At 40.5% G+C, this 27,802-nt stretch overlaps 1 long non-coding RNA gene across 1 annotated transcript; it reads left to right on the top strand.

Annotated features, from left to right (window-relative positions):
- Window positions 1–410: 410 nt before the first annotated feature.
- On the top strand, window positions 411–27,555 carry LOC107078956 (uncharacterized). The gene is made up of 2 exons (XR_011182749.1): window positions 411–905; window positions 26,689–27,555. It is a non-coding gene; the product is annotated as an uncharacterized lncRNA (long non-coding RNA).
- The last annotated feature ends 247 nt before the right edge of the window (window positions 27,556–27,802 follow it).

The raw sequence follows: 27,802 nt of genomic DNA, 5'->3' as shown, positions 1-27,802 counted from the left end.
TCATTCCAGACCACCTTCATTAGATAATTGAAGCCTTAATTGATCTATTGAATATTTGTATTTTGTTTCTAGTCACAGGTTTGGGGTTTCATTTCTCTCACAAAAATGTAATGGTTAACCCTACAAAGTGTTTAAGAGCTGGAAGCAAACAGTTCAAATCAATCATTATTATAATTGCGCCAATGAAGAGTTTGATTGTGTAACTGAGGGCTTAGCTGGAGCAAAAACCAACAACCAGCACTGGGAACCAATGCCTTAAGGGTTGTTTTAATAAAGTAGGCTTGCTTGATTCCTTAATTACTGATGTCCAGACCAGGTGACTTTCAGTATCAGAGTACCTGGACTGGGGCTGGAGTCTTTATAACACAGGATAGTCCTTGTTAAAGACACCTCTGTCACCCCACCTGAGATCTAAACCACCAGGGCTTTTAGCTGGCTTAAGTCAGTCTATCTACTCTCAGTCCTGCTGAGTTTAAAGTATTCCCCCCTTCCAGCTCCACCAAGACAGAACTTCACGAATCTTCTCCACGTATCACCCTCAATTGAGGATTAGTTTATGATGAGCAAGCAGGCTGGTCTCGGGCCTCTCAGACTTCCAAGAGTGAGCGTTTGTGTCTTTCTGCAGAGGTCAGGAAGCACCGCAAATCAACGCACCTGCCTGAGACCGGTCCTGAAACACGTGGTTTATATCGAATTCCATTTGGACTTTTAAGAGCCGAAAGAACTCTTGAGATAAGAAAAACATCTACGAAAAATATAATAAAACGAACTCAAAAATAAATTCTAACTAGCGTGTGATGGAAAAAGTCGGTTGGGCAAAAACCAGAAGGCACGTTGGGTCACAGGACTAGGACAGGAACCACAGTCGAGGGACTCGTACACCCGGATTAGCAGTCGATGGTCAGGTAAAAATTATTCCACAGAAAGGACTTTTGTACTACATTTGGTTTAAGACGGACATAGAAATAACTTCTAAGATGTTCTTGTATATTTTTTTTTGTTAGGCATTTGTTCTTTCCAAGTATTGAAGCACTTTTATTTAGTATTTACAATTTACAATTTAGTAGATGTGATTTCGTAGGATGGCACCGATTGGTTGCTTTTGGTTTTAGGTTTAAAAGTCACCTCCTATAGATATATTGTTGCGTTTTGTTGATAGTCCTGCATTTATTTTGGTTTCTGTGTTGATTCAAGTGGACTTAATGTTAATGCACACATAACAAAAATAGCTATTTCGCCTATTCACGTATCGGAGTGGAATAATCCGTATTTGCTGAAATCCAGGCACTGCCAAAGATCCCCCGCTAACGTCTTAATGTTCGTAAAACAATTTTATTGCAAGTCATGAACAACTGAGGCAGCAATGTGTGTTAAATCTGGACTTTTAGATGAAATTTGTAAAACTGGACCCACAAGATGTACAGTTTACGGATACCGTTAAGAGTTGGGGAAACGGTTCCACATGGTGACTGACGAGGACGAAGTGTCGGATTTTGATGATACAGCACTAGGTTGATTTTTTTTTTTTGCATTTTTTGGGCGTCCCATGGAGTACAATGCATGCCAATAAAAAGGGCACGGCAAGAAAATGAACAGTTAGGTACTGTACGCAGTTCATCCAATCGCTTTCATAAGTGTAATATACTGCAATTCACTACCTCCCGACCCACACACCTGATCGTTTTCGTCACAACCAAGCTTTAGGTTATTTAACTGACGCAAATAGTTCGAACTTCCAGGTTCCGTAACCTTTTTTAAACATCCAATCCAGCTAGATGAGCTGAATGATTTGGTCTTCTCATTTGTAGCTATTTCTGAGAAGGAGGTTGCTTTTGAACTGCAAAGGTTCCGAGTAAGCATGATTAGTTCAATTACGTGAAGAACTCATCTGTAACTAACATTGTACATTGTTGGTAATTCATGTGTGAATGGCGGGCTGAGCTGATATCTACACGGTAGCCTACTTAACATCTCCTGTCTTTAAGCACTGGTCACCGTGGTAATTAATTTGACAGACGTCTTGCACCACCTGGAGACAATTATGCACCACGCCTCTGACAGGTGGTTCAAGCCTACATGCGTTAAGCCATGAGCTGGCTGCTTAGGAACTCTGTGATAGAGTTCACAACATATCGAGTGTCATATTTGAGTTCCTGAGCTTTTTCGGTATTTGCTTCCTGGATTCTGGACCCTGCTTTGCTCTGACCTTGTTCGCTGGATTCTCCTCTAGTCCTTGTACTGTGTCTCTTGGTTTTGAGCTTCGCTTGTCTCTGTGTTTGGCTGTGGTCTGTTTGCCTGGACCACACCTGCCTGTGCTGTGCGTGCTGTCGCTGTGCCTGTGTGTCTGCTCTGCTGGCTATAAAAACCAAGCTGCTTACTCAAGCTGCTGTGTGCTTGTTTTTTCATGCCTTCTCTTGGGTTTATTTAACATAAAGATGGCCTTATTTTACTATCTCCAGTAGCAACATGTTATAGTTATGTAGCTACAGATACATCTGTTAAAAAAGCTGTAACTACAATGGAAACTTATTGGTGATTATGTATTTACCTTAGATTTTCTTAAGCATTCTTAATATGCAACTGCATTACTTCATGAACCGTCTTAACCAAAATATTACTGTAGATCTGTTACTATACTGGAAGCTGACTTTTAAGTATATTTGTACAACGTCGTCTCCACATCCTTTGCTACAGCAGCTGATATTGCAGGTTAATTATTTACAGTGTAGGGATGTGTACTGTAATTGATGAGCTTAATGCACTCTCGGTGCATTACACTGTACTTGCATTGTAGGTAATGTCCCTGTATTATAAAGTGTTTTTTAAAAAGGTGCAGTTGGAAAGGTACAGGACTGGAGCAGTGAGCTAAGAGGAATGAGAAACCACTTGCTTGCTCCTGGACTTTCCTTTACTGGATAAGAGCTGCATCATCTTGCAGGTGTCATAGTATTCATTACATGACAGAAACTGGTCCAGATGATGCAAATAACTCCACGTATGTAGTAGGTGACACAGTGGTGCCTTGCATGGATGGGGTCCTGGGTTCAATTCCTGTGATGGGGTGCTATCTGCTCGGAGTCTGCATGTTCTCATCATGTTCGTGTGGGTTTCTTCTGGGTGCTCTGATTTCCACCCAGGGTCCAATACATATTGGTAGGTTAATTGGCTTCTGGGAAAATTGGGCCTGGTGTGCGTGTCTACCCGGTGTTGGACTGGCGTCCATCAAATGGATCCATTTTGCCTTGTCTTGCTCGGCCGGGTAGGTTCTGGCCCATATGACCCTGAACTGGATTAAGTGGTTAGAAAATGGATGGCTGGATGTAATGGTGTTCATGTAATTAACCAAGCCTCTTTATACCATATAGTGTCGCTGGAAGCCGGAGACTACCTGGCAAACAACGAGCACAAGGCAGGGTACACTCTGGATGGGACGCCAGGCCATCGCAGGGCAAGGGCAAGCCAATCATACATGGGGACAGTTTGGAGGCCTTAGTAAAGGCTGAGGGGGGAAATTTGGCTAAATTTGGTAAACTCCCTACTCTTGTTGAGAAATGCCTGGGGACCACTTAGAGTCAGGAGCTTGGTTTAACGTCTCATCCGAAAGTGTAGTGTCCCCACCACTATGGGCATTAGGACCAACACGGGCCGCAGGGTGGGCGACCCCTGCTGTTCCCACTAACAGTAATGGTGTTCAAGTATTCTATAAACGCGAAGACTGGAGCCTGACAGTTTGACTTGCCCAATGATTGCTTTCAAGCTGTTTTGTTAGCAGCACAGTTTAAAACAGGATTCAAACTCAGTTCCTGGAGTGCCCTGCATCTTCTGGTTTTTGCTGCAACATGACTGGTCAAACAACATAATGATGACCGTGTATCATTTACCAAAATACTTTTATAGTTGATTACACAAGACATTCACTTCATTAATGATTCAGCCACCTATAAATCACCTCAAAGCCTGGTTAGAAATATCACAGTTATGCAGCTAATTAAACCAGAAGACACCAAGCCCTACAGGAACTGATATTGATCTTTGGTTTAAAGATTAATCTCTTTTTTTTTTAACTCATATCCATTAAGTCAGTTACTACAATGTTTGGACCCCCTTATCAAACTAAGCTGGGCCAGACAGAGAATCGCTCAAATGTTAAGCAAAAATATTTTTTTAAGCAATGGTTTGATTAACATTTGTGGTCATGCCCACAAAACTATTTTATAGCTCGTCTCCTATTAAGGTTTGAGTGGGAATGAAGCTTGAAGGATCTGTGCATTTTCATTTTATAAGCCCTCCTTTAGAATAATGGAAAACAGTAGGGGTTGGGGGTAAATACTCATATCTTAAGAGGAGAGCTATGAACTGCTGTACAATCTGAAATCTTTTTCTTTTCTGCTTTCACAATTTGAAACTGCTGATTAATCTGTTGAGCGCATCAGCATGATGCACCCACAAGCACTGGGGAAGCAAGAGTGTCTGTTGCCTTTCTATATTGTGTGTCCCTCAGAACTAACAACTGGAAGAGTGCTGGCTATGCAGGTACCACTACAGGCTTGTAATTGGGTCTTAATGGAGTCGAACCCATCCGGCCCTCACAGGCTCAGTCTGTCACATAGCGACATCTAGTCACAGTGAGCTAGAGAGACAAACCAGGCTCGAACCAGCTGCCCTCTTTGCAAGCTCATTTTTACTGGTGGCCGTTTGAAAGCAGAAACATAAAAGGAGTAGGCAGAAGTTCTTGTTTCCATGCCACAGATGTTATTCTTGGCATCTTGAGAGCTTCAGGGTCATTTAGCTTCCATTGTAACTTGATTGTTCGTTTAGAAAAGCAATTGCTCACTGGGACCTCTTAAAGGCTTTAAGCGTTAGTGCCTGTCGATTTGAAACGCGTTTCCACGGACAGGTCATGGTAAAGCCGTTCCAGACCCTGAAGAGAAGATGTCCTTTCTAATAATTAGGCGATTATAAGCTGTGTCGCTCGAGGACTTGTTTTGACACCGTGTCTGCCCAAACCACCATTTCAAATGTACTGTGGATCTGTAGAGAAGTATTCCATTTATTTAATATCCTCAATTCACTGGTGCGAAACAGTGTAAAGAGTGGTACATTTTACTGATCTGAGAGAAGACCTTTAGTAGAAAGACCCTCCTATCCCCCCTTTTATTCTATTCAGGCACAATGTAAATCCCATGTGCTTAGAATCATTCAGAACACAAACTGATAGTGTGCATCTATGCCATACTGCAGAATGGCTCTACTAATACTGGAATCACTGGAGTCACTACTGATACTGGATACTGGACTCCATTTCCACAAAGCGAACATCTGGATTTAATGTGCAGTCCAAAGCAGGGACTTGTTGCTTAAGATGATTACATAATTAACGCGGATTTTGTGAACCTCTTCTCTCAGTTGCTAGGAGAGATGGTGAAGCTTTAACAACTGTGGTTCAAGGTAAAAAATGTCACTGAAAATAGAAGGCACAGTACCTGTCATCTGTAAATTGATTCATCATTTATATATCATGTAACGTGTCTTTGAAGCTACAATACAATGTTATTGTTACTTTTTGATTAATAGAAATGTGTTTACTGAGCCCATTAATCAAAGGTTTAAACCACTTCACCTGCAATCTCAGTAGAGCCAATGCAGGTTATTACATTTTGGCAAAACTTGTAAAAGCTTTCTTTTATCATGAAATGCAAAATAGTATTTCTCACGATATGGTGTTACAAAAGAACATGCAAATAAACCCAAACTCGAAACTGCAGGTGCTGGCTGAAGCTGTAATGATAAAAAAAAAAATGAATGCAGCATGTTGTTGAAGGGATTTTCTCTCGGCAGGTGTGTGTGTGGATTATAACAGGTCCAAAATGACACTGTCTGAGAACCATAACTTCAAATGCATTGAATTGACCCTTCATTTTATTTTGGCACTGGAAAGTTCGGGGGGAAGTAGACCAGTATCATATGACACTGTGAACTGTTTTTTTTTTTCCTAACAGTGTTGTCACTTCCAGATTGTATCACCAGGTGTCTCGTTTCCCACATCGGATAAAAAGCTGCCTCCGCAGACCGTAGACTCCACAGAGCCCTGTGGCCGTTTTCATAAAAGCTGAGCCCTACGTTTTGCTTTTGCTTTTCTAAAGACCCCTATTATCTAATTGGAAGAACTTAAGTACAGGATTCCTGCTTGTATGCAAATTCTTTAGATTTAATAGGCCAGCACTGCGTTTGTTTTTTGCAGTGTGTTTAGTGCATACACCCCAGCAGTCACAATACATTAGCCTTAAACGCAGCTGGTACTGTACATTACACAGACACATGGTAATTTTTTTAATTTTAGAAGGTATGCTACATTTTGGTACATATTTGGTAAATCTCTGAAGAGAGAGACAACCTTTCACTGAGGAACAGGTATTTAGTTCTATAAAAGTAGTATCGGGTCTGTAATTGTAAGTCTTTTTAAAAAAAAGTACTTTGCTTAACTAATTAACTAATTTTGCTCTGTTAAAAATTCATGCTGAGGTAGACGTCTCAAGTCACAGCGCATTTTTTCCAAGAAGACGTAGACCCACATATTATATTGGTCAAGGTAGCGTTAAATCAGTAAGTCAGAAAGAGTAAGGAATGAATTACACATTCTGCTTCTGGTATGATGGAATTAAATAGAGATGTACTGACTGTTGCCAAAATCGCAGATATCTTCATGGAATATTGTCTGCCATAGGCACCTGTTTAAATTTTCTCAGTCAAGCTGTAGTAAAACCTTTTGTATAGCTCAACACCAAAATGCAATGTGAATTTAATATTAAAATGTAACTTTGAAGGTTGTTTATGTGCTGTTTGTCCCTATTAGTCATCCTTCAGTGCTTTATTTGCTTGATCAGTGTGCAGGCCTCTCACGAGTTGATAGGGAATGTTTTATAGCAACAGTAACTTATGTGCTGATGTTGAAATGCTTGTTCACTTCCATTGTAACGGTGAGTCAGAAGCTAAGCACCAGTAGTAGTGGGCTGAACAGCTGTGGTCGGATTTAGGAAAGCCTTGAATACATCTTCTGTTTCTGTTCTACCAACAATCCAGTTAGGAACAAGCTGGCTCATTTGAGACTTAATTGTTGAAGCGGTAATTGTCTTTACAATATTTTATTGATGTAAACTCTAGTTTTTCCAATTGACTTTAAAAAGAGGTTTAGATTTGTGGAAATATGCCAGAAAATAGCACTCACATTATTAGCAAAAATTAATCTACAAAAACATTGCTTAAATAAAGTACTTATAGATTGTGTTCTAGGGAACTTTAATTTTAACTTGGCTTCTCACAAAGTGTTGCTTTTGTGACTAAATAAGTTTAATTGCCTACTTAAGTGGGGAAAGCGTCTCAAATATCACTCAAAATCCCCAAGGAGGTTTTTGGACAATTCACCAGAGATTGTTTCTGTGAAATATGGGTTCTGCTGCCGGGGGTTGGAATTGAGCAAAATTGAACTAAATTCCAGCCAGTTGAAAAAAAATGGCTAATATGAGTTTCACATAATTGCAGCACGTCTTTAAAATGGTTTTATGCTTAATGATCATGCAAGCTTGATTTATACATAATGTATAAGCCAGGGAATTAACATACAGTACATAGATCAAATTCCTCTGGGTACCCTGGCTTTTTTTAAGAAACAGTTGGATGAAATCCTTGGATTATGAACTACTGACTACCAAATTGTCTGATTGGCCTTCTGTCATTTAAACCTGTCTTGTGTCTCCGGCGTTCAAGGTGGTACAGCTGGGAAGGGGAGTTCATTTACATTATTAATCTTCCCCTTTACATGTGGTAAAGTAGTGTGTTTTTGTAGTAATTGTACAGGGCTAGTCAAAATGCTGCCGGCAACTTTAACCCATGGAATTAATTTGTAAAAAACTGTCACTGTGACAAAAAAAGGTTTCAAACGAAAGCACGAATATCAAAGTTTTTAACTGTTACCTTACGAATTTCAGTAAAATAATTGGCATTTATACTTGTTGACAACATTTTAACTAACCCTGTATAATGGTGGAGAAGAAACATTCTTGAAATGTCACCAACTTCATATCAGGATGAGGCTTGGGATTTCAATTTGAAGGGAACTGGATCTCACTTTAGATATAAACTTAGTAATGGGAGAAAAATGGAATTAAGCGTAATTAGTATTTTATCAATTTTACTTATTTATTCAAATCATTAATTATCCAAACAGTTTTATTGACAGATCCCCTTTCATCAATAAACTATTGCTTGTCGTATCTTCCATCTACTTGGAAATAATTTAGTCTTGGCTGAGTTTTTTTTTCCAAAGGTTTTTAAAAGTCTAGCTTGAAAGCATCCATGAATCTAGTGCCATTTAAAATTTCTGATAGCTGTGGGGAAGGTTAAAGAAAAATCTGTACCTACTGCAGGTAGTTTTACAAGAATAGTTATCTAGAGGGGAATTTAAATGTACTAAAAACTACAGTCTTAATACCTCAAGCAAACTGTAAATATTATAATGAAATGAATCTTGGTGATATGGACTTAGAGTTGTACAGTATTTTATACCATTATTGAGTTATAGGCTCATTTTATTGTATGAACATGCTTAAGTGATCAATTTATCTCTGTCGCTTGAAGATAAATTTTTTATTTATGTGTTGACTGGCAGAGCTAAATCCAGTATATAGTACTTTAATATTAAGTGCAAACAGACTGACCCATGAGAACACCAGAGTGTGATTTTGTGTGATAAATGGCGTATGCATAGTAATCACAGTTTGTCATTTTCTGGCGTGTTGGAGCATTGATTTGTTAATTGATTTGCTAATGCTTTCACTGCGAAAGGAGGTGTGCGTAGTTTTAAAATGACAGTTCCCTCAGCTGGCTCTCCTAGCAAAAACAAGGGAACGTTGAGTAATGGCTTAGAGGGCTTACAAGGCAAAGATGTTTCTTCAGGCACAGTTGGTCCATATTGTATCTTTTTTACAGTGCGTGGTGTTCTATTTTTGAAATTGTGCACGTAAAACAATGAAAAATCCCAAATCACTCAATGTTTTTTGAGCCAAAGGTGCCAGAGGTCTAAATCTGTCTTAAGTTAATTTTGATTTCTGGTTTGTGCACTAATATGCAGGAGCTGGTAGCTTTCTGTACGTCAAAGTTGATTTTTTAAAAAATTATTTCCAGTGGCCTTCAAGGGAAGTAAAGGCTTTAAATTGACTTTGAATGGGCAACTGCAACACTATTTTTATATTTTGGCATTAGAATTGGCATTTCAAACCACATTGAAAGTACAATTTACACAGTAATGTTTTTAAAAAAATAGCTGGAATTTCCAGGTATGCGCAGAGCCATATTGCCATCATTATCTGTGATTCAGAACAAGGCAACAAAACGTCCACTGTGGTGAAGCGGCTGTATTGCATTGTAAACAAGCAGGTTTGTGAATACTTCTTTTTTAATCCAATAGAAGTATTGCTCTCAAAGATGGTTTTGGAAACAAGTACTAGTTAGCTCTGCGTGCAAATGTCATTGGAACCTTTCTGCAGTGAAATGTCTGTTACAGGTTGTGCATTTATTCGCTCGGACATCACATTACAGTAGATTAGTCATTACAGGGACTAGTGAGCAGGAAGGCCAGTTTTGTGTCACAATGCACGCAAACTCTCGATCTCATGGCAAGATGGCAAGTTTGCGATATGGCAACCGTACGGTACTTTCACAAATGTTAGGACTTTGTGCTCAATTCAGAATTTTTACAATTTGCAAAAACATCAATTTTGTTACGGAGGTTAAGTAACCAGTCTGGGTAATTGGGGACTGCAGTTCCCCTTTAAAAATGTCTCTCTAATTTTAGCATGCTTCAAGTACCCAGCTGTTGAATTTTACTAGATATCATGGTGGTAAAATGTCAAGAGGTTGGTTTTTACTGTGGCAGTGACTGTCCTTGGTCATCCTGCACTTTCGCTCTCGGTGTTAATTCATTCAGGTGTTCTCTTGATCTGAACCTTTGCTCTGATGGTTATGAGCCGTGTGCAGCATGGTTCTGATTCTCTTGTGTGCTCCACCTGTTCATCAATTTGCTGCAGAGACAAAGTGAAGAAGCCAATGAAAAGTGAAACTTGGTTTCTTCACAGCATCTTGTGTATCGCATGCAAACATGGCCAAACGTAAGCTATGTAGCTTTTGAAAATTTCATCTGTTTATCACAATGCACAACCTTCGCACTGTAAAACATTTAGCATTATCACTAATTGTGATGGTCAAAGTTAATGCAAATTATGAGTCATTTGGGAGTTTATCATTCAGACGTTCTAGTACTTGTTGATTTGAAATCCCAAAGATGTCATTTGGCTCTTTTTATTTTGCCAGCATGCGAAACCATAGACATGCAATATGTAGGTTACAGCGTATCGTGCATTGAATTTTATGCCGAGCATTTTCATCCTCCAGCAGCAATTACAGCTGCGGCACATCACAACATTGATCCCACTAGAGAGCTGTTGACAGCTCTGTGGGAGGTGCGAGTAGCTGTGAAACGTTTCTGATGTGATGTTCCAGCACCTCCCTTAATTGTTCAGCAGGGTTGATATCTGGGGGCTGCAAACACCTGAGGCTGTCTGAATTGACACCAGCCAGGTCTGATGTTGCCTTTTAGTGATGCAGGAAAGGCATGCACTTGTAAGGTCGTTGGTGTCCGCCTTCTTTCCATTCAGTCGGCACATGCAGACGAAATGCCAGGTTTGCTGCTGCTTTACAGTTTTCAGCGCTCATGGGACACCCTACATGCTGGACCAATCACACTACTTTGGATAGTATGTGACGGGACGCCTATGAAATATACCATGCCTTACTAAAATACTGCATAGGAGGGTATATGAACTTGACTGCAGGGACAACAGATTTGTTCGGCCTCTTTTGAGCATTCTTCTGAAATGTACAGCGCACGTTTATAACCTTGTAGTTTGTCAACTTTAATCTGTTTAGGTGTGCCAAGATGTCTGTTTATGAAGAGGATTTAAAACAGACCTATTACATTTAACCTGTTTTGAATGATTTTCTCTACATGATTTGCGGTTTCCTCTCGGCAGCCATTTTTCTTACACCCGTTTGGTACCGGTGGAGTTGTTTGAGCCTTTGCACCGACGTGCAGAAGCCGATTCCTTTCTTTTTATGTTCTAAGAGGCAGCTCTGTCACTTCCCTTTTGATATGCGTATTGATTTTTGGTTTTTGCTCCCTCCCCCTTCCCCCTGATCCAAAATGAGACAAATCAGGTTTCCCAGTTTACCCCACAGATGATTGAGTACTCATCAAGCTGACAAAACGCATTTCCTCCAAATGACAGCCTCTGAAATGTATGCGCCGTCGAAGCAAAGAAATACAAGAGCCTGTTGCCCGTTTGCCTAGTAGCGGCTGTGAAATTCAGCTGCGGCAACCTGAGTCAAGTGCAGCACATCGTAATGAAATCGAGGAAAACAATAAAGATAAACGATATTGTAAGTCTAATAAATGCCTGGGGGGGAATCACTACAGCTGCCTTGGTGTTGTACAGACTAGATCGTATTGGATTTGTCAGCTGTTGTCTGGTTCACAGTATGCCTTGTCTTTTTGTTTATAAATGGATTTGTTTTTTAAAAGATGGAACCAGTTGTTTCGGTGCTCGCTACGGTTTTGAACGGATGGCTTTAATCCACTCGTCTCTGCGCTAAGGCCCCTGCTTTGCCTGCAGAGGCAGCAGCCCTGCTGCCATGCCCACCAATCAGCGCCAGTCCTCACAGTGACAAATGGCTCCCTAGGGCCTGATGGGATTGGCAGTCCTCTAGTGGGTGCTGCAAGGGCTTGGCAAGTCCTAGGGGTCATTGCTTCCAATACTTCCCAGCTTGACTAAAGCCCTACCAGTCATACTGGCAGTCTGGCCCGCTGAAAGCTGCTTTTTGTGGAATCTCGGGTACACCACGGTTTCTCACTGGATACCCCTGGACTTCTGGGCTTAACGTGATCTTCATCTTTCTGGGTCAAGCCTCTTGGGAACTTGTAAAGGAGCATTTTGCTCGACATTTCTCAGTTGCTCACTCTTTAAGAACAATGACGTCGTATAACAGCACTTTACTGCTTTTTGGCTTGAAACGGCGATGCAAGTCCCAGTTCATATGATGGGATGAGACCAGATTGTTGCCGTTACATTCTTCACCACCCGGGCCTCTGCAGTGCATCCTCATTTTCTGCAGTGTGGGAATGGGCTTCTGGCCTTGCAGCACACAGGGGTTCAATTCCTGAATTTAACTGCACGTGCTATTAAGGGAGGACCCAATGTATGCACATTTGGTAACCCAAACTGACGGTGAATGTTACATGCATCATGCCGAGCATTAGAAACAACGCTAAGATAAATGGCACGACCTCTTATGTCATTTTTGCATCTCCCTGTAAAGCATTTTGCATGCGATTATAATGTCGCAGTTATTAAGGGATTATGAAGCCATTGTGCAGCAGCATTCATGAAAGCGTTACCAGAACTTCTTTGATAATTTGATTCCACATTGACCTCTCCCTCGTAAATAATGGAACATTAGCATTTGCGTTTCACGTCGAGTGGCTGTGCTTCAAAAGCAAAACATCAAGGACCAGATTTATTGAGTGGACCTGAAGGCTGAAGCTCCCACAGTTATTGATGTGTTGTTTTTTTGTTATTTCTCTCCGAGAAACAGCTGAGCTGCGCCTTGTAATAAATATGCACTGTGTACAGACTGGTGCACCTTGTCCCTGTGTTGCAGTATTACTAACCTATATAATGTTGCCTCCTTTACTTGTGCCCGTGATGTTATCATACATTTTTAATTCAGCAGGAATAATGGTATAAGCAAGTTTGCAGCCCACAAAGCTGGTGTTCATTGCTCTCTGTAATTTGAACCAAAACTGGCTCCAGGCTGGTGTTGTACAATATGAACCATGAAATAAGGTATCTCTTACGTGGCTCCGGAGGCCGTAAAGACTAGTTTATTTTCCTAACATTCTAACACAGTCTATTCCGAATTCTGAGAGTTAAAAAGAAATACAGCTGTCTAACTGCGTACACCCCCAACAACAGGAACTTGCTGATAACATTACCATCTTAGAGGCGGTTGGCATGTTCCAAAGGTTGCATGATAGCTCAAAGGGCAACAGGAGTCGATTCTAGGGTTGTGGGTGTCTGAAACAACCTGACTTTTTTTCTTTGGCTTTGTTTTCCCCATATTGGTTTTATATCTCATTTATGATTGTCCTGTTTGCTTTAGTGATGTTTACATTTATTTCTCTGGGATTCTTAATTTGTGAATTCATCCACAGGGGAAATTGGACTAATGTTACTATGAATCCCAGAGAAATAATGACGGAGAAAGCTTCAGTGTTTCGCATTCCTTGATTGCCTTACATGATTTCATGTTCCACTTTTTTATATTAACTTTTGTCACAGGATGCTCTTTCAGAGCCTGACATGAGTGGATTTTTTTTTTTCATTGAACAACACTAAAAACGTACAAAAAAATTCCAAAACAAAGTGAGCTGCTGCTTCTCTCTCACTCGGTTTCCCACCAAAGACTGCTGCTGATAACGAATCCCATAGTTTTGTGTGGTTTCACACTGCTGGGCTAATATATATGCATGTGGTTTCACATTCTCTTTCACCAGTGGTTGGAGATGTCTGACATGTTGTTTTTGAAAAGAACGGAGATGTAAATAATGCAGAATAGCACAAACCATTAACCATAATTATTTTACATATCTTGAAACCTCCCCTTACGAGGATAGTGACTGACAGTTTTGCTGATATACAGTATAGCAAAGATGCAGTGAAGGCTTCATCCATTTTAAAGAGGGCTTTTCCATTGTGATTAGCATTCTGCATTTTACACTTCCGAACTGAAATGTGGCAGACTATGTAATGTAAAAAGTAGTAGTAGGCACAAGCATTTTAATAAAAATCTGTATGTAGGGCTTTGACTGCAACAGTTGATTTTGATAAGTGAGAATTAGTGAGTGGATGAATTATCACAGGTGAGCTGGTGTTGTTTCAGGAAAGAAGTTCTACTGACGGGTGTAACCAACTTAATAGCAACAGAGACGGAGGGCATAATCGGCACTTTTCATCAGCTGCCGATCTGTCTGCACAAAAGTCATGCACTCCGTACTACTCAGCTTAACTCGGTCATACTGTTAATTAGTCTCTCACTAGGGATGGCATGGTCTTGTGCTGATGTGCTTTTTCACCCCATGAACGAGCTGGGAGAGGTTTGAAGTGGACATGAAGCTGATGCCAGGCTTGAGTGCAATACTCCTTATTTTCTTTTGTGATCAGCTGGCAGCAACAGTTAATAGAACAGTGCTTTCCAATTAACAATTGGAGAAAGTTCTCGAAGGAAATCCATTTACTATAATACTGTTTAACCTAAGAGACTGAATACGAGCTGTGGTGTTAGTGTGACTGTGCTTTTCAAAGGTGTTTTTAAAATGTCATGGAACTTTGTCCATGTTGTGGTTCATTTAAGAGACTTAAAAATGACAGAATTGGAGATTTTGGCTCTAAAGATAAACAGGGCAGTGATGGTCTTGCCTTTCTTTCAGTTTAGGGCAATTTAGCCTTTGGTCCCTGGTTTTAAGTTATCAACATGTAGCTGTACAAGCTCTTTACTCAAGTGGAAGCAGTTTAATCTCCTGACACTCTTACACTAGAGGCACATTGTATCAGCAAGAATGAGTCCGGAAAGCTGTGAACCATCTTCACAGGAATTCCATAGAAATGTTTTGAAGGGTGCTGGCAATGGTGTTGATTTTGCCAGCCTTGCATTAACCCGTAACATAAAGGAATATTACGCGGCAGGAGCAAATCTCTTAAGCCATGCGAGAGTAACAAGCAAAAACTTCTAGGACATCTTTAATGCAGCAAAGTTAGAGTCAAATTTTTATGGCTTATGAGGTTGTGAAAATGACTTTACTTGATTTACTCTTAAGAAGTTTATCTGCTATGGAAATGCATAAATTGATTTTTATTTGCAGTCTAGGTCTCCTTGCTAAATGTTTTTACTCAACATTAGTGTTGGGCTCTAGTTTCTACATTTAGAAAGTGTAACTTTGTTCTGGTGTGACTGGAGTGATGAAAGGAGATGGTGATGATAAGGTCAGTCTTGCAACTCGTGATCCCTTGGTTTCAGTCCCAACTGGGACACTTTCTGTGGGGAGTTGGTATGTTCTTTGCTTATTTGGGTTTTCTCCAGGGGTTCATTTTCCTCTTGCATTGCATAGAATCTGTCACTTCTACTGTAACTGAAATCAATTCTGTCATTTTAATTGTAGGCATTTAAAAGAAATGTCAGTTTGTGTGCAGGAATGTTTGTAGACTTAGATCTGCCTGCTTGTTTAGTATTTTGTTTTCCACCTTGTTGCACTTTCACAGCTAGGCACAAAGTAAACTGCAGTTAAATCCAAGTATAAACCATTTTATTTTTTCCCTTAATCGGGAAAGGGTTAAAAGTCATTGCAGGACAGACTAAAATGCAGTGTCTTCTGTCCTGCTGTGAGGTAGTCAAACAAAACTGCTTTCACTGGCTTCCTGCCTGAACAGGCACCCAGGCGTGTTGAAGAAATCGGAGCTCTGGGAAACGAAGCTGTCAGTCCACCACAGTACCTGATGAAGAAACCTCAAGAGATCCTTCACTCAGGGCCATGAAAGGAAGGACATGTGCTTTCATCAGCCAGGAATGATGGAGTGAAACCAGCAGTCCTAGCATGTTCATCTTGGCTCTGTTTGTGACTCATGTACTATATCCTATCCTCCTGTGCAGTTACAAAATAATCTTTTTCAAAACCGCATTTATCAGTCACGTATTCTTGTCCCTAAAACGTTTTTCTTGACATGACATTCGATTGCAGGATATACCGGGTGCTGTCATTGCTGTCAGAGGAGCTCTTTGTTGTTGATGAGGCTGTAAAAACCCAGCAAGGTGAAATGGTTCACATCTCAGTAGACTGTATGTAATGTGTTTTTATTTATCAGAGGAACAAAAAAACAAATAGTTTCCATTTTTGTCACCAGGGGAAAGTACAGTTGGATTCATCACGTTTGGCTGAACTGCTTGGCTCTGAAGGGGATAGCCAATGAACACATGAGGGACTAATTCAATTTCCAGTCGCACAGAAGCCTGGGCTTCTTTTGTCCAAGTATATTCCCTGGTTGCTTTTTGGTATTTTGAAATAGACTTGGGACCAGCGGGATTAGGTTGCTTTTTCTTAAAGCAGATTTTTGCTCAGTCTTTGTGATGACCTTCAAAATCAAGTGAAGGCGTTGCCATTTAAAGGGATACCCCTTTGGCGAGGGGGATATTTCTTCCTTTGTTTGAAATCGTGTAGTGTTTAGGACGGTCCATTAGGGCTTGTTGTATCAAATTTGAAAATTGGTACATTTCTGAATGAGAAATGTTGGGCTTTTTAATCGTCTTGCTCCTGACCATTGGGTACCTGCCAGTTCTGGACTTTTAATTTACAGGCAATGGGCGAGTCAAACTTGTGATTCATTCTGCCTCTGTCCCAAGTCAATATCCAGTGTTTTCCTTTTAAAAACATTAATCACAATGGAGAAAAGTAATAGATTACCAGATAATACGACAGGATTAAATTATTTTTTTAATTTATCATCTTTGTATACATCTGAACTTATAGCCTATTGAAGGAGAGCTGGAGATAATTTGAACAGGAAGTAAAAGGGATTGGGTAATTCAGTGTTCTCATTAATTTGTGCCCTTCTGCTCCCATAATGAACATTAGTTTTAGTTGAAGTGAGTTTAAGTTTCTCAATAGCAAATGAATGAGCTACTTCTACGGATTCAGTTTGCATGCTGCAGATTGAGTAACGAGTGGTGCATTTCCTTTGGTTTTTAATGCTTCCACAAAGAATTGTTACCTTTCTGATTAGAGTATAGATAGGCGATGACATTTCAGACATCTGTAAATGGAGACTGAATGAAAGAATACAGACTTTTGGTATCGATTTGTGGAATTTGCAAACACTTGAGCAAGGTCAGGAATATGACCAATTTTAAAAAGATTGGTATGCAACAGTTGGGCAACATCCAGCTCTCAGGAAAAACAGGGTAAGGCCTGTGGGAGTGCACTCTCCAGCACCGTGCAAGTTTTGGTAGCTTTCAATTTGACACACTGGGTTGGATCACAGCTTCAGGAGTCTGTGGAGAGTTTGCATGTTCTCTCATGTTCTTGTCAATCTACGTCTGGCACCATTTCCTCCCAGAGACACGCTGGCTGGGGTGAATCGATTTCCTTTGAGGGCCTACGAAGTACTGACATCCCAGGACATGAGTACTTGAGTGTGCTATCAGTCCTAGCCTGGGCCCTGTACTCCGGGGATAGGCTGTGGCCCTGGCAGGATAAGTCCATTACTGATAATGGATGGACACATCTTCAGAATTGCCTTCCTTTTAAAGAAAATGCTTGAATCGGCTAATTTTGTTTTGTATATGCCCACCAAAGCTTGACTGCCAAGTTGTGGGTTTGAACCCCTGCTGCAGACACTGATGTTGTACCGTTGAACAAGGCACTTTCCCCCAGTTTCTCCAGTCCAGGCCCAGTTTAAGCTGTATAAGTGGGGACCTGTGGGAGGTATTCAGTGTGATGGACTGGCATCCACTGGAGGGGGGCGTCAGACACTCTCTTTCTATACTTATCCAATGGGAGCTGCTCTTGAGTTCTCTGGCAATAACACCTGCACCCACGCCTGAGTGAATGAGACATGTTGGCATTCCCACCTGCAGTGCCATCACTGGGCACATGGCACACTCTAGGGTGAAGGAGCAGAAGCTGTACCAGCTGGAGGAGGAGCATGGTCATGGGCTCCAGCAGCTGCTGTGCTGCTGCTGCAGGACTCCTGACCCAGGCTGGAGCTCACAGAGCCTGGACTGGGCCCTCAGTGAGTCCTTGGCTGCCTGGGCTTAGGAGAACTGCAGTTGAATAAAAAAACCAAGCTAGTTTGGCAAGATGGAAAGTGAGCTATATTTCAACTCCTGCCCTGTCACTGTCTGAGGCTTCATTTATGACCATAAAACCAAGTATATGTTATATGAAGTGTATCTGACTCAGTGCATGCGCCTTTAATTATTTTCTGCATTAGCGTGAACAGAAAAGCTGCCTGATTTGAAAATGTGTTGTTTCCTTCCTATTTCTAGAAAGGAGTAAAGGGAATGTTCATTCCCACAACGAAAGGCTGCAGTTCATAGTGCTGTGACGTGAGATCTCATCCTTTCTGTCATGACAGCATAGCTTCTGTCCTCTGGATATGTGACCTAGAAAAAAAAAAAGTACGCTATAGAACTAGTTGTAACAAAAAAGCTCTAAACCGGATAATCTTGTTTACATTGGCAGACTTAAATGATCATGTCATCTAAAAAAAAAAAGTGCAACGGAAGTCAATTTGTCAATAATTGTGTAGGCATGGCTGCATAATGTCTCAATATAACCCTCCTAACAAGCCAACAGGGCTCCAAAATTAAACACTACAGGGATTAGAGCTCGCCAGCTTAATTCGCTGCAGACCCCTCTTATCAACTCCAACAGTCTGGTGAGCTTTCGTTCGGAGCAGACTGGAAAAACTCAAGGTGACTCATTATAAAAGACATTACCAGACAGATTGTGATAAAGATCTGAGGAGCTGAAAGCCACATGAAGCAGAAAAAAAAATCTAATTTCTGTTGCATGGAAAAATGTCTTATTGCCATGTTTACTGAAAGGTTAATGGGACAAGAAGAATTGACACCCATTGACTGCACATGTAAATGCCAATATTTGCTCATGTTCCTTAATGCAGAGTGCGCACTGACTTGCAGTGTTTCAACTGTTAAACCTGCGAGAGGTTGGATGTTTAGCTTACCCTCATCGAGGGAACAGGCGAGTAACCCAGGTAAAGAGTTCAGTTAATTTTAGGTTTAAGCTTAGTCACTGACAGTGCAGAGCGGCGCGGAAGTGAGGGAAAATAAGATTTAGAAGTATCCCATGCTAGGCACGTGCATCTGATTGGAAATCTTTCTGAAATGCAACTGGCTCATGTACACTGCTAAGCCCTTGACTGCTACCTTGATGATCCGAAAGTTGCTACCAGTCTCCTGGCGTGAAGTCTTTAACTCATGGGTTTATCTGTAGCCAGAAAATCTTGACTAATGTTGAGCAGGAGCTGAAACATTGCTTGGTCTTGATTTATGGGCATAAGTTCTTGTAGAAAGAAGGTCATACGACATTTTCCCAGCACAAAAACTGACAGGTGTTCACAGGCTTCTCCCTCATCTTCAGATTACCTTGTTTAACCCTGTTTTTTTTCCATTTTTTTTGTGAGCTCCCATTTGTGGTATTTTTTTTTTCTTCGTTTCAGTCTGCACTCAATTTATAAGGGTTTTTAGAGTTGACAGCTGGGAGCACAGCTTTGGCAAGGGCTGTAAAGGCTTACACAGAAACCTATGGTTGAATATATTAATAATTTTATACACTTCCTGCAGGGTCTACATGGAGCATTTTCTGTAAATGGAATGGGTTCAATAAACTTGAAAAAGATTTTTAAAATACCTTAAATACTGAATCTGTTTGCTAAATTCTCTATACAACCTTTGCATATTCTTTGTTGTATAAATTAAGATTTAATGTTATTAATCATGTAACTATAAATTGAAGACTCATAGATATTCAGTAGTGATGGGGATAGGTTAGTGTTAGTATAAACACTACTGTGTATAGAAACTATAGTATAATTCCTTATACATTCATGTTTAATAGAATATTAAATGCATACATACACCTTTATCTGAATTAGCACAGCATTTTCTTCATAAATGTGCATAATCTTCCCAAATAATCCAGTCTCTGGCTGTTGAATTTGCTTGGAGACATCTGACCTGGGATTAACTGAAGATACCAGTTTATGTTCAGGTATAGCTGAAGGCATTCTGGTTGGGTTTGAAGATGTAGTAGAAAGGACCCCCATAAATCAAGTCTCAATGTGCAACAGTACTGTGAGCAATTGAAGCAAACTGAAGAGCTGGACTTGCTCAAATACAGTAGTGCTTTATATAGTAACTGCAATCCAACTGGCCATCATTAAAGTGTTATTAATATCAGCCGAGAGAGCCTTTGAAGTGCCCCTAATTAAAACACATGGGTTTGTGCTGCAGTCCATTTGCATAACTCCAGCAGAGGGGTGTCTTCAGAAGGGAATAACTGATTTAAATATCCTCAAATTTTTCCACAATGTATATATTTAAGCATCCAGATGGCTTAGGTGTTCGTGAGATTTGTTTTGGAGTGCAGGGTCCCTGGGGGGCAGTCTTTGCTTAAATTTTGGAGCTTGTTAAAATTTTAAAGATGTTAACACTGAAGAAAAAACAAAACCAGGGAATTTACTTAATGAAGTACTTTACCCTCATCTGCTCCTTCCTGATGTTGCAAAAGGAGAGGACTAATTAAACTAACTTCGTAAAAAGGCAAGTAAGAACCTTTTGCTTCTGCTTTAGCTGAGTTTTCTTCAACCCTTTTGTAAAAAGAGATTTGACCTTCACTGATAATGGCTTTCTGTGGCTTCTTGAAAACCTTATTTTTCAGACACGTGATAGGAACAGAACAGCATTGGGCAGAAGTATATATCTAAATTAGGCTGTTCCTATTTTACTGTTGGTAAAGAATTTAATTAATTGTATGTATATATTCATATAGTGTATCCACATATGTTCTAGAACTTCGACCTGGGTCGTGCTTATGTTTAAGAATATCATTTTTTTTAGGGTTAGAAAAATTGTGGTACTGGAAGACGGGCAAAGATTCAAGAGCGAATGGTTCATTTTTTTTTAATGTGGTGAGTGACAAGTTATTAGATTTTTCATTTCGCCTGAAGAATTTCTGTCCCACATTACAAGCCTCTGTTATCCAGATGCATGGTATTCAAGGAAGCAAGCAACAGGCACAAGGCAGGGTTCACTCTGGACAGGACGCCAGTCCACTGCAGGGCACACACAGACCCAAACACAGAGGTGCAAACATTCGCCCTGGGGCCGGTTTTCACAAAAGCCTGTTTGGACTGTGGGAGGAATACAGGGAGAACATCCAAACTCCTCACAGATAGCGCTGCCAGCTGTAACCCAAGTTGAGAGAATACGCATATTGTAAGGATGTGTTCCGCATGGCCAGATGGATGTGTTAACACGCAGCTTGAGCTCCGTTATCACGTTTGCATTCACTTAACATTTAACAACATGAACTTTTCAGACTCTCCATACATGCGCTTGACCTCTGCATTTCTGGGAGACCACCAAGAAAAAAGGAAAATATCATTATCGGCAGTGTAATTCGATACTGTCCAGTGCAAGGGGTAAAAAACAAATGTCATCCTACCATAGCTTGGTCCCATGAAAATCGCATTGATTTTTTTTTTTCCCCGAGGTATACAACATTAAAATTCCAAAGTCCTGTATGGTCTTAGTTCCAAGACTCTTATGATTTCCTCCCGTGTGAGTCTAATAAATAGGGGGTGGGTTTGGGATCAATCTGAGCAAACCAAGTATAATTCTGTTCATCTGAAAATACTAGATTCTCAACAGGAGGTGGATTACAGTGAAAATGCCAGATTTCTTTGGCCTCCTAAGATTTAAAAAAGTTATTTCCTTAACTTTAAAATGTTCAGTCCACTTCTTCATGGTTGACTCCTCAAATTTAGTGCCACTAAGTAGGGAAAAAAAGGAAGAAATCTCTGTTCTAGGACAGAACAAATGTAGGACATCAGGTGTATTTTAGCTGCTGCGCAGCTAAGAGGTTATTTTTTCTTTGTTCTCGACGGATTGATAACCATATAAAAACAAAACCTTTTCCAATCTTAATGGTTGTCTTGACATGACAACTATCACATACACTATCGCAGAGACTCATCCTTAGCTTTAGTTTTCTGAAGGGTGTTGTTGTTTGTGTTAAAAACAAGACCCTGTTCTGTGATGTGCTACGCATCAAGATTGTTCATCCTTGTAAGAGTAGCTTTCACTGTTTTTTTAAGCAGAATTGTTATGATGACGTTGGTCAGAATCAGAATAGTCCAACAATCACCAGTTGAATGGCTTTGGTTATAGTTGTGCAATGTTTCTTATGTCATCCGGCAGGTACAGTATTTACTTATAAAAACTGCTCTGTGCTTTCCTGTCTACAAGATACCTCGGCCATAGGGGTCTTGGTGAAGAGGGGTTTTGGTTTTGCATGTCTGAGATACAGATGGTCGTTTTCCCATCAGTCTCCTGGTACACGTCCACCCATTTTAGGAGCTGTCCACCACAACTGGTGCTGATATTTCCTTCAGCAGTCAGGAGCCCCAACACTGTTTATCCCACAGCACTTGGTGAGACCTGCATTAAAATGAAAACCTGCTAACACATCAATAATCCAGGACCAGGGCTCGGTCAGCTCTGGCTTTTATGCTTGTGTATTTAGACTGGGTATAATCATTTCACAAACATGGGACATCCAAAATTTTAATTAAAGAAAATTGATCATTCCACTGTGCATCTTGTGCTTCTAGGCCTGGACTCTAGACTGAGTTAGTCTCTTGGGAAAGTCGGTGAGCTCTGGCTGAGAATTGGGGAGTACGTCTGAGTGACCCAACCAATAAAGACACTTACTTGAGGCTTGTATTGCGCACTGTGGCCCAGAGACATTACCCGATTTTGATTAGGAATCCCAAAGCAATAAGTGCACTGCTGTCATGGGAGTTGATATTGGTTATCTATTTCCAGCACAATGTCTCCTTCAACCTGCAGGCAACCGGCGTATTGTTGCAGTCAGTGAGAGACATGACTCTTCTCCAGGTGGCAGGATTTATTGACGAGTGCTTTGGTTCAGGTGATATTTTGGCCTGTTCATCTTCTCCCATCCCTCTGGCTTGTTTTCCAAGTGACAAGCACATAATTGTGATGTCATCCTGTGCGAAGACGTATCAAGTTAATAGTCTTGCAGAGGTGGTTGAGCACAGAAGTGTGTTCCAGCACATTTGAATTTTCTTACTCCTGAGCCTGTTTCGTGATCTTAAGCAAGCCAGGACTGATACAGTTGCCACAGTGACTTTACATCACAGGTCCTGAAACTCCACTAGATCACCTTGGCTATACTTGTAGATCAGGAACATACCACATTGTTCTGCATGTCTTTATACCATTCCAGAATGACTCTGATTGCTGCCTAGGGCTCTTAATCATCATTCTGGCTGATTTAGAGATTCTGTCAAAATGTTTGCTACCCAAGACAAAGAAATGCATACATTTAACAGAATACATTTTATTAAAGTAGATCATATTAGCCTTTTCAGGTTAGAATAATTTTCACCGCAGCATTGCAGTTTGGTTTTTGTATGTATTTTTTTGGTCATCCTGGACTTAGTTCAAAGTCTCTGAAACTATTTCATAGCTTTGAAGGAAAAGTTTGATTTTTGCAAGAAACAAACTTACAGTAATTAAAACATTTTCACAAAGAAAAAACTAGGGCTGAATACTCTGAAAGAAATCTCAATGTATGTATAGTTTACAGTATGTACTGTATGCTAAAGAAAATAATGAATAATGGCACTATAAGGTCTGTTGGGTTTTTTCAGGCTGTTGAATTGTTGCTAGTTAATGAGTAGGCTTTCACTTTGACTAAATAAATTGGATATGTACACATTTATAGTATAAACATTCCTGTTAATAATGCTAGAACAAGCATTTTCTGTTCTCAGAAATCTTTGTAAATCTGATATTTCTAGTTCTCCTAAAACAGTTACTTAAACAACCCCACTAAAACCCACAAGGTTTATTTGCAAAGCAACCTCCACCATTTCAGATGACAGTATGATGAACAGAATGGGAAATACTCTGCTCGCTTGAACACACCAAAAGAGCCTCACTGGTATGTGGTTACTAGTGATTACAAAGTAGTTTCTCTATTTTGTCTTCTCACCATGGCTACTTGACTGTCTCAGCTCTCTGCTCGGTTTACTCTTTCTAAAGCGCTTAGCCACCTCTTTTAACACTAGAAAAATGCACTGCCCTGGTAACCCATTGCCCTGTCTAGGTTAGATGTTCTTAAGCAGCTGATATTTAATACACAGTACATGAATTACATTTAAAACCATTTGTTCATGCGAGTTGTAGGTGTGTAAAACAATTCCTCAGCCATGTTCTCAAAAAAAAAAACCCGGACACACTGCCTTCTTTGAAGAAATGTCTGCATGAGATCATTGGATCAATTAGCTACTGACTACCCAGCAAGCTTGATGAATGCAAACCCCTCTTATGTTCTTGCGGTTTTACTGAGCAGTCAATATCTATTCATTAAAAGGTAAATTATGGGAGGCATGACATATAGTACACGGCTAGTGTCCAGTAGGAATGTTACAAGGGGCATCCTAAGGAAACCATAGACACTAGAAAGTGAAGAGTGTTTTCTTAATGACCATCTTTTCCATGACGATAAAGATGGGGGGAGTGAGTAAGAGTTGCATTAGGGTATTATTTTACAGCAAGGAAAGTAAGGCTTAACATGCACAGAGCATTTGTGTAATATCTATGCTTACTGCCACAGCCTCACCGATTGTGATAGCGAATGACGAATGGCTGAGCTCTTCCATGGGTAATGTCAAGGGGAGCTGTGCAAACTGGTCCAGGCAGGTTCGATGTAAATAGCCCGGGGTTAGAGAGAGACAGCCTTTCCTCTGCAGTCTGTTTCCTGCAGCAGCCATCAGCACTAAGACCTCAAGATGACTGCACAAAGGTTTTCCCCTTTCCCAGGCCTGTGCACAAGTCTTTAAACGTGCGTTGATTGGTTAAATGTTGTATGTCTGAGTGAAAGCAGGAACACGTGTTTGTCCCAGGCTGTAGGTACAATATTTGAAGGTGTGCTGTACTCTTATGTGTCTTACAAATAATTTTGCTACAGATTGACAAATAGCCAGCATAATACTGCCTTGGGAACCTACAAACGGTAATGAGAATAATTATCTGAGTTCTTGAGAGTCAGAGTCCAGCAGGTTTTGAAATCAGATGTACAGTAGATATTAACTGAGACCTGAAAATCATGTTAACATGGACTAATGATGAAAAAATTGGTCCAATTAAGTTACTCAGCAGCACAGTGGTTCAATGGGACCAGGGTAGAAGATATCTGGCCTAATGTTTGAAGGATGCAAGCACACTGAACTCCATAAGTAGATGTGTCATAGTGAGAAACAGTCTGAAATTGGAATTAAAAGCTTTGGAAGCAAAGGTTTCGCAATAGTAATTTGGACAATGATACGTGATGCAAAGCCATTTATTGGCAGCTGCTTTAGTATTTAATTTGTTTTTATGTGTAGTTAATCAAGCCTGTATATGATGGTTACAACTTTGCGGTATTGTATGTAAATACCACGGTGGAAAAGTACAGTTATGAGAACTGAGGTTTCATCCCGCAATGTTATTTATCTAGAAGTACGGTACTGTATATATGCTGTTATGCCATCACAGTAAACCCCTGATTTAACAGACTGGATTTAATTAGCAAAATCTGGTAGGGGAATTGTGTAAAATAACAGACTTGCTCTGCAGTAATGGGCAAAATATCCAAGCCTGTTGTCGTGCGAATTTGGTAGCTAGTCCAGGCTTGATTTATTGATTTACATCCCATTTAAAAGTATAGGTGAATTGTAAATAGTAAAAAGTTCAAGTATGTGTGTGGCACGTTTTGAATAAACGGGAACATAACAGGATGCCACGCATTCGCAAAAAAATACCAATTACGCCACATTCACGTTCGCTATAACGAGACGTGTATGTAAGAACTTTCTGCGAAATGTAAAAATAATTCAGCATCTTTCGTACATCCATCCATTTTCTAAACAATACAGGGTTGTAGGTTAGCTGATTCTATCCCAGCAAGCTGTGAGTGCAAGAGGGGGTACACCCTGGAGAGACACCAGCCTGTCTGTGGACAGACAGACACACACACCAGGGCCAGTTTTCCTAGAAGCTGATGTATCTGCCAGCATGTCTTGACTGTGGGAGGAAACCCACATGAGCACAGGGCCAACATACAAACTCCACACAGACAGCACCAGGAATTGAATGTGGTACTCCATCACTGAGAGGCAGCAATGCTGACCACTGGGGCACCCCTATTTTGAACAGCACTTTAAATGGGCCTAAGAATATCAATAGGGGTAGGCAAATTGCTTATGATGAGCATTTGTTTCGTATGCTTTAGTGAATTTTATACAGTACATTTATTACATGAAATATCTGTCATAGAAATTTGTCTATATATGATAAAGGCACAGGAACCATTTTTATGTGTTTTTTATGTGTTGATTGTGATAATTATAAAAAGATCCAGAAAGCATCTCTATAGTGTGTGTTTGTTTATCATAACCATGTGTTTTGGGCTAAAAAGTATTTTGTGATTTAAAACACACTCATGTCGTCCCCCAATTAGTCTATAAATTATAGGGTGTGCTGTATTTGAAACTGTCCAACGGGAGTAGTGTTTTATGTCAAGTAAATTTTTTGCTTAATATTTAAAGTATTTGGTATGTGATCTATGATTAGAGAATTTGCAGTATTTAAGAGTGTTTATCCTTAAGCCCATAATTACAGGGGGGCAATTCTCTCTTGTAACATTCAACTTTTCAGAAGAGGAAGTTCTGGACAAGACAAGTCAATCTCAGGATTCACACACCATAGAAATCCCAACTGGTATGTCACAGGACTGGGAGGAAATTGGCGCACCTGGACGAGACCCATGGGGACTCGGGCTAACTTGCAAACTCCACCCAGATGGTTCACCAGCCCAGACTTGCAGCCTCGCAGCTCTTACTTCCTGGATTCTGCGCTGACAGCCACACCAGCAGTCCTTCCTCCTGCAAGCTCATTTGAGAAATCAAAGATGCCTGGACTTTCAGTCTTGCCCTAGCCCATCCATTTACAAGTGACGATAAACGATCTTTTCAGAAGCAAAATATGTGCACAACACCTCAGCAATGTGTCATTGCGTTGGGAATGTACACCAGTCTATCCTGGCCTTGATGCTGTGATTCAGATACATTAACAATATGGAATTTCCTTATCGGTTCTGTGTTAAAATATTTGCTTGGATGAACGGTCTGATTTTTTTTTTTCCTGCTGATTTTTGCTTCATTAGGTGACATTTAGCGCACCTCGCCAGCCATGTCATCACAGAGTCTGATTAAATAAACAGATTGTCCTGTTGTAAATTGGTTTTGATAGCCAGCTGTCTTTTCCTACCCTGGCTTATCATCTTAAGTTTGTCCCAGTGTTGGGGGATTTATCACCTGTCTGTGCCAACATGTACACAGTAAATGGGGACAATGCTGTCTTATGAACTGTCAGGCCCTTCCTTTTGAAAGAAGTGAACTGCTAGCATGAAATGTACAGAAGCTAAAGCTTTGCAAATTATAATCTTCCCATCAGTTTGCATGATTCACCCACTACTGATTCCTTGCACTAAAGTACAAATAAAGTGCTTTTCTGGACACTCTACTCGTGCTTTTCAGTTTATGGGGACTCCCCTGCACCACCACCAATATGCACTACCCACCTGGATCATGTGATAGCAGCCATAGTGAGCCAGTACGGGCCCCACACACCAGCTCTCAGTGGGGAGGAGAACAGAGTGATGGAGCCAGTTCATAGATGGGGATTATAAAGAGGCCATGATTGGTGAAGGCCAGGAGGACATTTTGCCAGGATGCCAGAGTAAAACCCCTCCTCTTTTCGAGAAATGCCC

Source organism: Lepisosteus oculatus, chromosome 19 (assembly GCF_040954835.1).
Source record: "Lepisosteus oculatus isolate fLepOcu1 chromosome 19, fLepOcu1.hap2, whole genome shotgun sequence".
NCBI classification, from domain to species: Eukaryota; Metazoa; Chordata; class Actinopteri; order Semionotiformes; family Lepisosteidae; genus Lepisosteus; species Lepisosteus oculatus.
This window is presented reverse-complemented; position numbering and strand designations above follow the sequence as displayed.